The sequence below is a fragment of the Alosa alosa genome, chromosome 15 (assembly GCF_017589495.1).
Source record: "Alosa alosa isolate M-15738 ecotype Scorff River chromosome 15, AALO_Geno_1.1, whole genome shotgun sequence".
NCBI classification, from domain to species: Eukaryota; Metazoa; Chordata; class Actinopteri; order Clupeiformes; family Clupeidae; genus Alosa; species Alosa alosa.
Window position 1 is genome coordinate 15640295 of NC_063203.1, and position 17830 is coordinate 15658124.

Here is a 17830-nt window from a genome sequence, read left to right on the forward strand (position 1 = left end):
CCTGTGGTGCTGGCGGGATTCCTGGACTGGAACATGTACTACAATTTCATGCTCCTGTCAACTGCTATATCGATTTTGGTAAGCCCCTGACCACCTAAACCTTGCCGACTATGCTGGACAACTACCAAAAAATTTTTGTAAACCATTTTGGGGAGCTGTAATGGGACAGACCAGATTGTGTACAATGTCCACTGTCTGGTCCACCTGGCAGATGAGGTGAAGAGGCATGGCTGTCTCATCGCTGACTCTTTTACAGCGTTCCCATGAGAACCACTCATTAGAGTGTTCATTCGGTGCCCTTTGGAGGTTGCAGCTACCAAATTGGATGCTGATGCAGACATTACACTGAAAAGGGAGCATTTTGTGGGCCCTATTGTTGTTCTCATGGGAGTTCATGCGCAATATGGGGAAATGTGATGTGAAAGGTGGACCATCAAATTAACAACAGGGGACAACATGTTTCTGGTGAAAGTCTGCCTCATCCAAAATGATAATGTATGCTATTTATACTGTAACGTCGGCACAAGACAGTGCTAAGCAAACTCCCCAGGGCATGCTGGGATGCGGGAGCGAACATTTGGGGTTTTATGTCTAATTGCCTTATTTATGAGTCTAATGTTTAGCGTCTTTGTTGTAGCATGTTTCCCTTTTTAGTTCTCCCTCGTGTGATCCTCTTTGTGTGGGTGGTTGCGTCCACCCCTGTATGTGTAGCGTGCCCTTGTAAGGGCTCCGAAGCTGCGCACCAAGGCTCGCCGGAGGAGGGAGAGGAGACGGGGCGCGGTAATCAAGGCATGGCTCCGCTCAGCACAGGAGACCCCGGACGACCTCTGCACTGGAGAGGAAGAACGACTGCTGGAGCTCCACGACCTGGAGGACGAGTTTGGGAGCGGATACTCGGGCCTCGCATCGAAGGAGTTCGGGCCGGCGACGGATGAGTGCGCCAAACTCAGCGGCAGTGAGGTTGGCAGCAGTGCGGGAGCCGCGCGGCCAGCAAGGCCAGTCGGGCCCCGCCGGGGGAATACGTGCGTGAGTTGGCGTTTCCTGACAAATAAAGCTTGCGTTGAACAAAGCTCTGACTCTGAACCGTAAAACGTTACAATACTGAATTTTCCCAGCAGTCTCCATTCTATACCTACCCCTTCAACAAAGAACATATTTGTTGTAAATGATGCAATGAAATGAAAAAATAAATAAAAAATCAGTTCAATCAATCAGTTTAAGTAACATTTAACATTTCAAGTTAAAAACTCTAATATAGTCGACTACATGACTTCCATTACTCTGGATGAAAATTTGCTGGCTGTAAGTATTTCACAAAAGTTGGTATTTTTCCATGTATACACTACACCCATAATTGCATGTTTTCAAAATACGAGGACATATTACCCCTCAAAATTACAGGGGAAATAATATCGTATGCTGAACTTAACATGCATTGATACATTCCCACCTTTCTCAATACCATGGACCGTACATAATCCACTATTGGGCAGCCGTGGCCCACTGGTTAGCACTCCGGACCTGTAACCTGTCGGTTCGAGCCCTGACCAGTGGGGACGGCTGAAGTGCCCTTGAGCAAGGCACCTAACCCCTCACTGCACCCCGAGTGCCGCTATTGTTGCAGGCAGCTCACTGCGAAGGGATTAGTGTGTGCTTCACCTCACTGTGTGCTGAGTGTGTTTCACTAATTCACGGATTGGGATAAATGCAGAGACCAAATTTCCCTCACGGGATCAAAAGAGTATATATACTTATATTATTAGCAATATGCAATGATTTTTGTGAGATTATGAAACGACACGATAAGTCGAGCGACGAGTACGAATGAACAGGTATGATAAGGGATCAGATTCCAAAAATAATTCCGTGGAAATGTATGGATTCCAGTTGCTTTGGTATCTGATGTAAGGTCAATATCACACCAAACTTCTCCTTCCCAGACAGCACACATGAATCTGCCCGATGTCGGTTTCAGATCAGCATGGAATCCTCCCATATAATAATGTCTCAGGGGTATCGGCCTGAAGTCGCTTCCATGTATGTTGGCTTTTGATCTTTCCCACTACCCAAAGCAGATCCCGCTATCTGGTTTTTTTTTTACCCCAGCTTCCCTGTATGTTGGCTTTTGATCGTCCCTACTACCCAAAGAAGATCCCGCTCTAACTGTTCTTTTTTTTTGCGTGTGTAGCAGGCAGCCAGGCACGTCAGATCAGCCTCCTGGAGCAGCGATTTTCAGGTTGGTAAATTCACTCATGTAAATTGTCAGAAAGTAAGCATTGTGTCAATTGTATGACTGTTTATATATTTGCCTGCTAGGCTAAGCCATAACTTGGTGTACATTATTTTATAAAGAGCTGTTTTGGGGTAATTACAACTTCGTTGTGAACTAATTCACGTTAGCTAGTTGAGCTAACACTGGAAATATTTTAAACCTAGCTAGCGGCTATGGCCAAATGTTAACACTACAGCATCCATGATTACCGGTAGGTACAAGGACAGCAATATGCTTGGGTGCAAGAATATTATTTGACCGTGATACTTAACCCAGGAAAGGCTGTCGTTTTTGTATGGAAAGGAGTGGAATTAAGCTATTAGCTAACGTTACTGTCTTGGCTGAGCAAACCTGCTCATGTCATCATAACGCCTTTGCACAGAGGAATTGCACAGATATAGACCCTTTCAACAATAAAAACAAAAACAATGCTTGAACGTTCTATTTGGTTCCCAATCTACTTCCTCTGCATTAAGATAATATATGGAATGTTAAAACGGAAGCCTTGTGGGGCCAACTATGATGCTGAGAATGGAACTCTCTTGAAAGGGTCTTATATGCACCAGCCAAAGTTCCCAAAGCAAACGTAGGCTACGTTTCAGTCCCAACTTTCTCTAGTCACTCCCAGAGTTCGTGTTTTGGCCGGCGTTAGCGCACTAGCCAAATAAACGCCATTAGCTCGCCTCTGCTTGATTGAATTATCAGCTGAGGTAACGCTAATGGGTTTGAAATCTATTTCTCCGAGCTCGGTTTGTGGTTCTCTGTATCTATGAAAATTCATTAACAGCAATCGGTAAGGGTAGACTTAAAAGATAAAAGTGTTGCGGTGAATTAATTGTTGTTTTTCTCTCTTGCAGAAGAACCTGATTTTGGGGGGAACATTTTCTTTCAGACTTTTTTAAACATTCAATAAAATGAAATGAAAATATTTCTGGCATCTTTCTTGTGTCTTTATAGATCTAATTCATTTATAGCCTAGTGTAAAATGTGTAATCTCAAGTTCCGACCTAAATAAATAAAGGTTGTATAAGCCGGGGGTGGGCATAGCTTTGATGAGTCGCTGAAACATTGGCTCATTGTCGTTTTCGATTATTTGCCGACATCCCGGCGATGTCTTGCCAATGAGCAAACGCTTCCTAGGCGATGTCTTCTAGACTGTAACTGAATTCATTGGCCCGACATCAGTAAGATTTATGTGTGCCGTCTGGGTTTAACTGTTACCAGGGTCATTCGTGCCAAATCAACAGATGCCTCCCGCCTGACCATCTTGGATTTGCTTCATACTTCAATAATGCTAAATATTACCCAACAACTACTGTGCAAAGGTTTAAGCTTGTATCTACATTATTTTCTGAGATATGTAGGCTTAAAAAACAGTTGAACTCGTAACATGTAGGCTTGGAGTGGAGAGGTAGTAGTTCATTATGCTAATGTCTGTTGATGTCTAAAATCTTTTTTTATTTGTTCAGTTATACCCCACAAATCATTTTACTTTTGATTAATATCTTTTCTTAATATTTGTGACAAGTTAAATTTAAAGAGATGGTGGTCCAACGGCGGACCACAAGTGGCCAAATTTGATTTTTCTATCTGGGTAGAAGGTTATGATTAAATGCTTGTTCCATGTAAACGCAGACTAAATGCCAATTAGATTATTTAGTGTTCATGTAAACAGGTCGGTTGAAATCTTTAAAGATGCCCTGCCACACGTATTTCATTACTTTGTGGTAATGTCTGAAGTTCTACCATGGACATGCCTTGGTTACCTTGTTTCAAGCCATTCTAGCGTGGTATTGAAATTGATCGATTTGCACCAGTTCTCATTAATATTCAACTGCTTGACTCTGATTGGCTAACAGCTAGTAGGTTTCGTCCATAACATGACAGCCATTATCAACCAATTTTAGTTTCATGGCATGAACTTAGCTTGGCTAGCGAGGGCTAGCATTGTCCAAATGTGCATAAATAAAACCTGCTAGGCTAGCGAGTTCATGAAACCTGTATAACATAGCACTTCCTTGAGTTGACAATAATGTTTTACTTACGGGCACTGGTCGTAGACTGCTGCGATGGTAGGCTACTGCTCCAGGCTTCAACAGCAACAATAAACTGAAGCCATTTGATCCTCAAGTCTGGGTTCTTGGTCAAAATGCATTGTTGAAGTTCTATTCCGTTGACATTCAGCCATCCTTGCATAGGCCTACTAAAACTGTCATAGCTAAACGAATTTTGTGGGCATGGCCCCAACTGGGCGAGCTCATGAATAGTAATGAGCCCATCAATTCCACATCAATATGAAGAGCTTTTCCAATTGGCCTAATTTCTCTGCTTATTTCTTTTCAGTGGCTAGAGCTGACAGAGGAGGTAGCTGTTTATTTTCACATTCACGACATAGCACAAATACACATATGGACCTAACATGTTCAAAAAGTAAAAACGGTTTTGTGTGGCAGGGCACCTTTAATCAATCTGATTGAAATAAAAATGTCCATGCAAATGTGGCTATTGCTATTACATTACTGATTCACAGGACATTCCTTTTACTAACACAACAGTTATGAAGAAATATGTATATGTAACTGACTCATGCCGAAACTATACTACCAACCTAATTTGTTTCCAATAGCCCAGTGTTGAGAGTATGAATTTAGCTCGTAGTTAACGGTTACCATAATCTCCAATGTAAAACGGTTAGCTTGCTAGCTAGCTGTCTAACTGTGGAACTTTAGTACAACATAGCTATAGTTATATCCTAGTTATACTAGGAAATATGTAAGTGATAGAATTAGAATGAATCCCATGAACACACAGATAACTCTTACACCAACCTTATTTTGTGCCTTTTATCCACGTTTGTTCAAAGATTTAGGAAGTATAAATCCTTTTCCCTGCCCACTTCGATGCAGCTCCATAGGTTTCCATATTATATCCACGTAACATAATCTTTCCCCTAAAAGGGGGTGGCGGGTTAGTCTGGGTTTCCCCATGCTGCCTTTGCGCACAATTTTATTCACGCTGCTAGGCAGCCTGGATTCCATGGACTTCGTTTTCACCTCAACGAAGGAACCAATCACAGAACGGAGGGGGGGCAGCAAGACGATGACGACACACCGAAGCCGTTATGAGCTACTTACAGACCCATTTGATAGACATTTGTAGCGCCCAATAAATGGCTCTGGGCATTCGTAAACTACGTTTCAAATACGAGAAAATGAACGTGTAGTTCCCAGACCCCATCTCAATGAGATGAGGTCTGACGTTAGCCAGGCTGGTGCAAGGGGGCAGGCGAATTCCCGGAAGTAGAAGAATCAATGTAAGCTGGAGGGACCACTTCTCTGCTAACCCCCATAGAAGCCCATTCATTTTAGGATTTTTTGGAAATACCATAACTTAATATAACATATATCCTGTGCCGATATTGTAGCTTTTGTGTAATCTACATAAACAATAAAAGGCAAAACAAGACTTGACTACCTTGTACGTAACGTTAGGTTCCCATAAGAAGAATGTTTAGCATGTCCGGCTGTAGTGAAGCTAACGCACCGTAGGGGGATAACCGTATTGTTTGGATAAGAAGTTCAGTCCAGCCAGCACGGAAACTCTTGAACAAAGCTATGTAGCCTATAGCATTGTATGTTAAAGTAAAGCATTGCATAGAGGCAAGTAAACCTAATGAAAAACGGCCCTAACGATAATCATTTCAGAGGTTTTCAATGGATTGACCATAGGTCGGAAAAGTGGAAAGAAGATTAGCTTCAAGGCTAACTGTTATAACTTTTTTGTTTTGTTTTAGCATGACTTTTTGAAGATGATCATGTGTGGTAGCTTCAACATTAACACGACTTGGTATCACTTGTGAAGATGATATTAATAATTATACATAAATAAATGTTTAACTTTGATGACTTTCTGTGTATCTATCATATGAGTTACAAGATTCAGTTTGATGGCTAACGTCACAAAATTAAGTGCGAGTCTGCGCAGTACTGGGGGGACCAACTGAAAAATCGTTCTATTTGACTCAGTGCCCTCCCATTGAAAACGACGGAGTCTGTTCGTCCATTTCTTTTACTGTCTATGGGCTAGTGGTGGGTGGGAATATTGAAATGTTTCGGCTTGTGACATAGCAAGCCATGTAGATTTTTACCAGCTCACGCTGGAGACTGAAGACAGGATACATTCAGAAACCCATAGCTCACTTAAAACAGCGTGGATGTTTTTTTATGGAGTTACATTTGTTCCACTTTTATGAGCGAGCAGTAGCACAATTTAAGCGCAGAAAAATATTTTGAGCGAGCACACAAATTATATTTTGAGGAAAAACGAAACTCGAGCACAAAAAAACTTGTAGTTGAGCTAACAGGAATCTATGTTGTGCTCCACAAATGTCTTTGCCTGTTTGCTAATATCATTGTATGTGCAACTTTCAGTTTTACTGTACATGCTCACATAAACTGTCCCTCCGCTCGCTCAGGAGATCTCTGTCACACTCGCTCAACTTCATCTGTGTGCGCGCTCAAAACTGTCGACAGCGTTACATTTGTTCCACAATTGTCAACGAATCAGAAAATTCAGGGGCTGAAGTCCAATTCTCATTGGCTGCTGAAGTCCACAACGCCTAGGGTCATTTACTAGTGTCAGTGGGAATCGGGAAAGGTTAATCATGCTGGTCTCTCAACGCATAAAGTTATGTAGATGTTGTAACGTTGTTGTAAATCCAACAATACCCATATTTATCATAAATACTTACCAAAGATGTATTTTCGTGTGGCATGCTCCAATGTTCCTTCTTTCCCGATTCCCAAGCAAACAGGCAAAGACATTTGTGGAGCACAACATAGATTCCTGTTTGCTCAACTACAAGTTTTTTTGTGGTCAAGTTTCTGCACTAAAATTGTGCTACTGCAATACTGGATTTTTTTCCAAGTTTGTATGCGTGTGAAAGCACCAGAGACACACAATAACACATCAAATTCCAGATTTTTTTTTTTTTTTCATAATATGGGCACAACTGAACCACATCATCATGTAATATGTTTTGGTTCAGTTGTGTTTAAAATGTCAGAAACATAGGCTAAGGAGTTTGTGTCAATACTGCTAAGCAGATAACGGTACCCCTAGCTAACAATCTAACATTAGCACCAGGCCAAGTTTAGTTTAAACTTTAGAACAACTGTCATTAAGATAGCAAATTCATTTAATCAGGTTGGTATACATTACTGACATTTACCTTACTGAAACGCCAGCAGCCCCACCACGTGCACACCTCTGTCCTTGGGCTGGGGAGGAGGGAGAAGGCATGATTCATTTGATATTTGGACATCCATCTAACGGTTTAAACTCATTATTTTAACATACAAACTCTTGCCGCACAACACAGATAATTGCAAACACATTTCAATTAATTTTTGGCTTATACATGGATTTCTATGCAACGTCACAAAAAACATGCTTGCGCAACCAAGAGGCAGAAAGCACCATAGAACAGCATAGAGCAATGAAAAAGAACAAGAGAATAAAATGAGTTTTTGTGCTTAAAACTGCACCAATTCGAAATCACTATGGTTAGAGAATGTTAAATATGTTCAATATCCCTAACGGAATGCATGTCTTCACCAAAAATGACAAAATACTATGTTATATTAATAATGCAAATTAACAGCAAACTTTGTAGTCTGAAATGAGATCATTGAGACAACAGGGGTATACAAAAAAATCCGATTGTAGCTTACAGCAGGCGACTATTTAGGTTAAGTTTATAACATTGTGGACGGCCACCAAGCGTCTTCTGCCCCACGGCTGCGCGCGCATCTAGTTTTGTTGGTAAACGGGAAACCCGTGTATAGATAGAGGACTTGGTAGCGATTAAGGAACCAGGCTAACATGCTAGTAGAAAACTAGAACTGGAAATTGTGGGTTCAAATCCCTTGAGCAAGGCATTTCAAGTTGCTCTAGAGCAGTGTTTCTCAAAGTGTTGTCCGGGGACCACTGGTGGTCCGCGAGCAGACGTGGTAAAAAATAGTATAGATGAGTTGTTTGCAATATTGAACCAACTAGAGGAGACCTCTAGAGGAGACTAGCCCTGAAGTAACTGGCAAATTGACTAAATATAAGTAATTTGGATAAGCGTTTGCTAAATGAATTTGTACCTGGGTAAAATTAACATTTCATTAACCCTAGCTTACCTAAAAAGCTAAAGTTAGCGATTCAATTCAAGTGTCCAAGACAAGTAGTGTACATTTCAGAAGGAGCTACTAACATACAAAAGAAAAATAATTTATTTAATTCTAATATGGTTTAAGCAAGTTTGGCTTACCTTAAAGCTGCAGTTGGCATGATTTTTTTGATCATATTCACTGAAACCGACACTATGCTCTGACAGAACAACATAAATCAGCCGGTTTTAGAAAAATCCCGCACTTCTACTTCCACCTAGAGCCTGTTATTTGTTTTGCAAAATTCCACAGCTCCCAGTTATTCTGGTCCAATCAGAGAAGGGCTGTGTGAGATCTGACTATCAATCACAGTCTGGTGTAGACTGACGAGCCAGACCTACATTAAAATGTAGGGTCTGGGCACTCACCGTTCGCAGTGCTCAGTCCGAGGGGCGGGATAATCAGTTGTCTTTCAAATTCCCTCTGCACGCAATAGGACAGCGGCAGCGCTATGAGTCCCATGCGTTTCCCACCAGCGGAGCTAGTTGGCTAGTTCAAACGTTTGCCAACTTAATTAAAGCTTAACTCGTGTCACACTGTTCGCCATGCAGCAACATCAATCTTATTTGTTTTCAAGTAGCAGGGAATTCAAGCCAAACCGTTGCAACTCTGCCATCAATCATTATGTTAAGCCCACCTAACGACTCTATACACGATTTTATTGGCCTGATTAAGTTTCGATTTCTGGAGCTCACAAGTCTGGTGTACACTGACGAGCACAAACTTGATGAGAGGGTGCTCAGTGGTAGTGGGGGAGGGGCATGAGAGTTGTAGACATTCAAAAGTTTGGCTAAGTCCCCTCAATCTGTCAGACTTGCCAACTGCAGCTTTAAGCAAATCAACAGGGAAACCGTACAGCAATCAGCAGCCAGTAACAAACGAAATCAGAGACGATTGATAAATTGTGTAAAAAAAAAATGTGCTTCCGCTTTCTAAAACTAGTTTTAGGTGAGAAAAGTGATACGGAAAGTTGGCACCCCAAGTGGTTGCGTTCCTATCGAAGAGCAGCTCCAATGTTAAGTCCTATAGACCTATTCTTAAAAAAAAATATCTAAATATTATGAAGCCAAATCACCCAAGTTATCCACCAAAAATATTTTTCAATGTGTATAATAATAATCTACTGAAAATGTCAGACCCTATTTTCCGCTTCCATGACGGCTGGCCGTATCAGTTTGACTGTGCTTCCCACCCCCTGGTGCCTGATCCGTAGGCGTATTCGACTTGGGGCAGATCTGACTTGATGTGATGCATGCTGGGTTGAACACAATGCATACTGGGATGGACGCAATGCTTGCTGGTTAGAAATTCTGTCCGACTTCTGTCAGCCGGGGAGGGACTTACCACCGTGACACCATGTCACATGACCTTAAAATATCGTGGGAGTCTTACCCTGCAGACAGATCTTGCAGTTGCCTTCCACGAGCTGCACAAGCTAAAACACGCCCTCATGACGTCAGTTCAAAGATGTGATAGGGCCATTTGGGAGTAATGTCCTCATGACGATTTTGATGGGAGTCTCATGGTGCTTCCTTATGTTAGAATATGCGAAAATAAACAGAAATCGAAGGGATACCTTCTTATATGTGATTTCTGCAACAATGGTAGGCTAGCCTACTGAAAACGTTTGGATATTCTGTTATTTTCTGCTGTTGGCTAAATAGATAGACACACATATAGGGAAAACACTTGATATTGAATTTATGTGCTACAATGCAGGCCTGTTAACTGTATGACAACAGTGGTTTATTTAAACTACATCATAAGAATTTATTTCGTCAGTCATCATGCTCATTTTAATGAGTAGGAATGAAAGTTCTGCTGTGTTTATTGCAAACAAAATTCTGCGATATCCCGCGAGTCACGTCCAGGCAGACTGTAGCCTGCCTGTCCTGGATGAGCTGCCCTCTGTTGTAGCTCCTCCCGGCTAGCCTCTGAAGATCACGTTTACGTAGAAAGCCAGACCAAGTCAGACTCAGCCGAAGTCGAACACGCCTAAGATCTGTCTGCAGGCTAAGAAATAAACTATCAGATTCCAAAAATAATTCAGTGGAAATGCATGGATTCCAGTTGCTGCTACTGGAAGAAACTGGAATCCATGCATTTCCACTGAATTATTTTTGGAATCTGATCCCTTATCATACCTGTTCATTCTTACTGTTGCTTTCGACTTATCGTGACTAAATTCAAGATGGCTGCAAACGCTAAACTTCGTGAAGGTACTGTCTGTATAAATCGTCTTGTAAGTAAACTACCAGTGCTTTTTTAAAGTTCTCAATGTCTCGTTTTAAATGTCAGGGCCCTCGGAAGTCTACCAATGAAGTGTGGAGATACATTGAGCCTCGTAAATGGGTGTAAAACAGTGATTTATTTGCATGGCTAGCCCGATGCCGAAGCACCACTATTGAAAAAGCTGTTGGTAGCATCGCTAACTAGCCAGATTTTTGGAGTGCAGGGGACAAGCCGAGATGGGCTATGAGACATACGTTCACACTCGGTATCATGTTTCAATACACTTTAGGTCAATATCACACCGGAATTCTCCTTTAAAATGCTATACAAGTGGATGGGAGTAGCTATGGCAATACAGCTATGCGCTAACAAGTGACTAGTAGAAGGACTTCGCTTAAACTTAATATACTGTTGAAAATTCACTTGAGTATAAACTATCCACTTTAACTAATGTCAGTAATGTTATTCAGCTAGTTGTCATTTCAAAGAAATTACACTTCTCCGTTTAAAATGTTACCTTAGCTAAGAGGCTAGCTAGCATGCTAACAACTGGACAGTAACTGGCAGCAGCATGGTCTGATATTAAGTTATTTTATTACAAATCCGAACGCTAAAAAATTACACTTTTAGGCTTGAAATGATCCCAAACACTTACAGATTATGACAAAATTTTCCAAAAAACCCTCAACAAATCCAGAAAGACATAATAACCAATGTATTGGTAAAATTCCACAAGTCTCCATTGACATTAGTGCAGCGAGGGTTTACTCTGGTCTGCATAAAGGGGGATTTCCCCCCCTCCCCCTTGCAATAATCAAACGCGGAAATTGTCGAACGTTTGCGCCTCTCGCTCCGCTTTAACCCTCTCTGACTACATCTCTCGTCTCGAACGATGTACGTCACCAACGTAATGAAACGATAAGAGCTGTTATGCTAGTTAACGGTTGCATCTTGCTGCCTGCTATGTCACTTAACAGTATGTAATGTACAGTCTATGGACGAATACAACTTACTTAATTAATTAATCCTCTGACTCATGGTATTTTCTTCGGCAAGGAAAGCCCAATTAAGACCTGTTGCTGGTATGCTTGTACAATCTAGTGTGGCTGTGAATGAGCTAACGTCACTAGCGCGACTGATGGGTTTGTAGTCGTTGGAATTACGATCTTTCACAATGTTGTAATTCAATAGTTACGAAACAAACTGCAAATGTCTTTACATGAAAAATTGTCTTTAAAATTGACAAACATCATATGGGTAATTCAAGGCACAAGTCAACCGGGACCAGAAAATAATTTATTTTTCGCCATAGACTGCTGTTCAAATTTTTTTGAAAGATAGGTCCCATGGAGGCAAACGGAAGGGGCGGGACTTCACCACTCTATGGCCCTATCACGTCTTTGAACTGACGTCATGAGGGCGTGTTTCAGCTCGTGGAAGGCAACTGCAAGATCTGTCTGCAGGCTAAGACTCCCGCGATATTTTAAGGTCATGTGACATGGTATCACGGTGGTAAGTCCCTCCCCGGCTGACAGAAGTCGGACAAAATTTCTAACCAGTAAGCATTGCGTCCATCCCAGTATGCATTGTGTTCAACCCAGCATGCATCACATCAAGTCAGATCTGCCGCAAGTCGGACTCGCCTATTCTCTGCCATGGCAGGTGGTGTGAGGCCGGCGGCATATACGTCTGGCTGGACTTCCGGACACTGCGTCTGGGCAAAGGGCTTCTTGCGGCAACAGTGTCACGTTAAGAGTCCTCCGGAAGTAACCATCTGAAAGGAACGTCATGGGGGAAAGAGGAAGCTTAATTTGGTTTTATAATTAAGTTTATCCGTTAATTATGTTGTTTATGATTATTTTCATTTAAGAAATATTATTTACTTACCTTTATGCTTATGTTGAACTGGCCGTAGTTGTTATGTTTGTTGTTTTCGAAATGTCAATTACTCGTAGTCATCCTTTCTGTGTCTTGTTAGTCTAGCCGGCCAATCCATCACAGCCAGACTGGCCACAGCAGTGCCGCATCAGAGACGTTTTTGGTATGAATGCATATAAGACGCAACGCAGCAGCAACAGACATGCAATAAACAACCCCTAAGGGCTGATTCAGACGTGGCGTGTCTGTTGCGTGAAAGTTGCGTGGCGTTTTCTTTGCACACCAGAAACGTGTCTGACGCTGCGCTGCGGCGGCCCCTCTGCCTACTAAAACATCTCTTCATTTTTTCTTTTGAATGGAAACGTTTCCAACACGCTTGCATATCACGTGAAAAATAGACGGCGATCCTATTTCTAGCATTACCGTGTTTTCGGCGCGGCTCAAGCCAGTGGCAGTGTGCAAGCTCTAACCTGTAATGTTGCAGAGTGAAGCAATGTCAGAGGAAAAACACTAGTTTTTTTCTTCTTCATTTTAATTTCTCGCAAATTTGCAACTTTGCAGTGTCAGAGAATCTTTTAGAGAGTCTATTAACTTTAATCTTTAAGAGCTTTTGATTGGCTGTAAAGGTTGTGCAACACCCTATGGAAATGCTACCATAATTTTTGTCCATGCCTGTAAATGTTTAGTTGAAGCATTTTATTTTCTTTGTGTCATCAATCTATGATTCTAATCCAGTGTAATTCCATTCAATGTATAATTCCACGTTCCATATCAACAATCACTTATTTTGTTTGTTTCTATTTAAAGCCATTATTCTTTAATTGTTTGTTTACTATTAAAAGAATGCGTGATACGCAATGCAGCAAGAGAAATAGGCACAGTTAACGTTATTCAGTCATTAAAACTACAAAGGAGCAGACACACAATTAAAGCTCTACCCAGTGTTGCCACAGTTACCTTGAAAAAGTAATCTGATTACTGATTACTCCTTTAAAAAGTACTTACTTTTTAAACTTTTAACTTTTTAAACTACTACTTTTTAAAAACTGTTACTTTACTGATTACTTGATTTTAAAAGTAACTAAGTTAGATTACAAGTTACTTTATTAGTTACTTTCAGCAGCTGCCGACAACACCCCCAACGCCTCAACATAAAAATGATAACCAGTTTTGCCAATACTCACTATACTGGAAGTGCATTTTAACAGCAATGTATAGCAGACATCCCAACCTAACCTACTTAGATACTGTAATTCAGATGTTTGTTCAATAATGTCTAAGTACACCAAATAAGGACCCTAACCCTATAGGCCTGAGTAATATGCAAACGAAATTACACTTGTTAAACTCACCTCAACAAGTCTTTTTGCAATCATTTAACCTCAGCCGTGAGTAATGCTAAAAGTCGCTGTTACAAACAGCGCGGTGTGCAAGATTATCATTATGTTTTAATCTTTTGAGACAATTGGGTACACTTTGTGTAGTCTGATGAAATGGGTCTTAAATCTTCCTTTTGAGGGGCACTGACGCCAAGCCATGACGCTTCTGTTCCTAGATACACTGACTGAACTGATTAATTATGTTTGGGAGAAAAGAGATATAAGCACTTACACTGAAAACTGATTGGTTGATTTAGCAAAACAGACCAGGATGGTCTTTGTCTTGGATGCGCTTCAGGCACAAACACACCACTCTCTCTCTCCTCTCTCCGTTGTAAAATTTAAGCTATGCACACGCTGATTTGAAGCAAATTCTAGAATCTTTGATTTGAAGTCCGGTCTGGCTTGCGTGCTCTTGTTCGCTCTAGGTTCCGGGAGATTTTATGTCATTTGCGGGCGTCAGGAAGCCGCTATCAATATGTGGTAGACTCCCAAAACTTTGTATGTTCAATGTACCTTAACGTATATTCTGTGCTGGCGACAAAGTGCTGTCTAGCTAGACATCCCAAGTCTCCCGAAGTTTTGGGAGTCTCCCACAGGAGCAGTTTGGGTTAAGTGCCTTGCTCAAGGGCACTTCATTCAAGGATGTGCATGTGGGAGAGTGATGTTCCATCACTTCCCCCACCCACATTTTTCCTACCAGGGGATTAGAGGCCACCCTTCGATCTCAAGTCCGATACCCTAACCACTAACCATTTTCTGTTCATGTCTCAGAAGACTTAAATTGGCACAATGAAAGTACCATGCTTCATGGAGATATTGCTATGTGTTTCTTTTTCAACCCCACACACACACACACACACACAACAACATTTAGTAATAAATAGTAAAAAGTACACTACACTTCAGTAACTTCAGTAGCAGGCTTGGAACACATAAGCCTAACATTCCTAACAATTAAAATAAGTTAAAACAACACTAAAAGAAAAACGCAGTGTCACAAGAGTAGACAAAACAATTCATTATCTTGACCTGTGTCTTTCATTAAAACGTTTTGGTTCTAATTGACCTTTGCAACAGCCTGCTACTGCCACAGTTGCTGCATTGGAACCTCCTATATAAGGGGTGGGTAGGATCCCTTAATATCTGCTCAGCTTTGCTCACAATAAGATCTGACCATAGCTCTCTGACTGACGTCTGACTGCATCCAATAATTTTGCTCGCTGTCTTTACAGTACCATACGCTGCAATTTGTCTTGGTCTTTTTTGCGCATGTTCCCAAATACGCAAACCAGGCCAAAAGACAAAACCCTCTGAAGGACTGTTTTGTATAACAATTCTAAAACAATGCAGTCCACCTGAACGTAATTAAGCTTACGCAGAAAGAACATTAGCTGTTGTTACTATTAACCCTCTCAATTATCTTGTCATTAATAACACTGTTTGGGATCTCATTTTATGGCGTCTGAAATTTACACCCCTGCAGCCCAATTGACACTTTCTTTGGACACATTTTTTATTATTATCTTTTCTTCTCTCTCTCAAAATGACAACAGACAAATGCCCCTCAGAAATATAGAAATTAAAAGTTTAATATTGATTACACAAGAGATTTGGATGAAAGTGTGCTGTGGCTTCTCCTGCAGTCAGACGAGATACGCTTCCTGGAATGTTTGTGACCCCTGGAGTAAAATAAAAACATGAACTTGAATAAATAAATAGACTTAATGGCTTATTGCAGTCAACCTTTTTCTTGAAGAGACATTGGGATTAAACTGATTACCAATTCCTTTAAGGCATGTCGGTTTTAGTGACAAGAGGCTGTCGTGGTGTTGTGATATTTTACAAGAAACAGGCAAAAAAAATAGCATAACATACCTGGGTAGATTGTCATAACGGGACATATATGACAACACAAAGAAGAAAGTTCCAATGAACGCTGCAACAGTGATCCACATTAATATCACAATCGAGTCTGAAAAAAAAGAGACCCTCTTTCATTTCCTGCTGATATGCCTGACCTATTGCAACAAAGATGGTTCCATTATCTCCGTCTTGGAATAAGTATAACTCACATTTGTTGTATTTCAATGTACTTGCATTTACAGGAATTGGGTCGATGTAGTCATAGTAGTACTCATAAGCCCATATGTATTCGCTGGAGTTGGTTGAGTTAACCATGGTCTCACTGATCCGAATGTTAAGTCTAGTTTCTGCAAGATGATGAGTCCGTCAGACTGTCAGTGTGTGGGAGGGTCAAGTGAGCGGAGTTCAGGGGAGCTGCTAATGTTGGTCCATAAGAATAACATTGAGCTCTTCCAATAATAACAATGATGGTCATTAAATCCCTGTCAGAGCAGTGCAGGGCCCTTGAAATCATAGCAACCCCCCTCACCTAATGTGCAGTGAGTTTGTCGATGTTGAAGAAACTTCTGCTCTGCTTTCTGTGAAGTCAGTAAATTTATCTTTTATTTAACTAGATGTACGGCATAGCGGTACAAAATATGACCACCGCTCAGTCCTGTACATCCGTTTCGCAAAAATAAATCACACTTCAATTTGTCTATATATTTTACTCCATCCCCCACTCTTGAAACTTTTGTGTATGCTTGTTTGCCATGCCTGAGTGTGTGTGTGCGGCTGCACAGAAAGTAGCCTATGGTGCTGAAAAGGTGAATAGATTGTAGAATAGCCAAAGAAGATGTAGCATTGTTATAAAACCTTTAAAATCGCTAAACAATCACAAGTAGGGCAGTTCATCACAGTTCATCCATTGCAACTGGATTGATGAAAGGTCACTTACACCTGTAGGCTGCATTGTATTTGGGAAAAGCAAAAGGTATCAGCATAATGTTATTTATTTATTTATTTATAAACAAAACATCTCTGTCAGTTCCATGCCGTTTTCAACAGCTATCAAAAACAAAGGTCATTTTTGGAGGGATGGATTTTTTGTGAATGTTTCTTCTACATAAGATTTTAGTCATCTTTAGTTCATGTAATACTTTATTGTCAATGCACAAATTAAGTAACAGTAGTCTGAAACGTTATTGTTAATGCACAAATTAAGTAACAGTAGTCTGAAACGAAATGCTGTTTTACATCTAACCAGTGGTGCAAATAGCTGACATGTCCAAATGGGCCTTGATGAAATGCGTCGCTAGACTGTTCATAGGCTACACATTTTAACGGGCCAAAGTTGAAGAGCTGTTGTCCGTTATTGTTCGTGCAAATATAGGCTGATTCATGTTCCCCTGCATTGTGTAACTGAGGTCCATGGCTAGTCTGGCTTTCACCAGACCAAGCTCAATCTTTTAAGAAATCAAAAATAAATAGCGGGAGCAGATCAGGCTGGGTTCACCCAGCCTAGTCCATAGGCACCGATATTGTTTAATTTTCCTGATTGAGATATCCACGCCTGGCTATTCTAAATGCAAAATGCATCAGGGAGTTATGACAAAACTGTAACTAACAAACTAGATCCTAATAGAAAGCTGTTAGCTTCCCTAAGCTACAGGTAGGCTTATAAGGTAGGCCTATTTACAACATAAATTGTCAATAGGCTATGCTGGCTTACACAAATAAAAATCTCCTTTGAAACCAATGGCTTAGGCTACGCCTTACAGTATCAAGCGGACTTAAACTGCCATATCGCGGGCTTAAAAGTTGTAATAAAATTCACGCAGCTCCATGAGTCAAGGAAAGCGCGAATGAAGTAGCTACTTCTAAATGGGACCCACTACACAGTAGCTTAAGGTGTGTTGCTAAAGCAGCCATAATGAAATGAAGGTGTCATTGTTTGGATACTTCACACACACATGCTTTTTAATTTCACAGACTACAACTACCAAGCT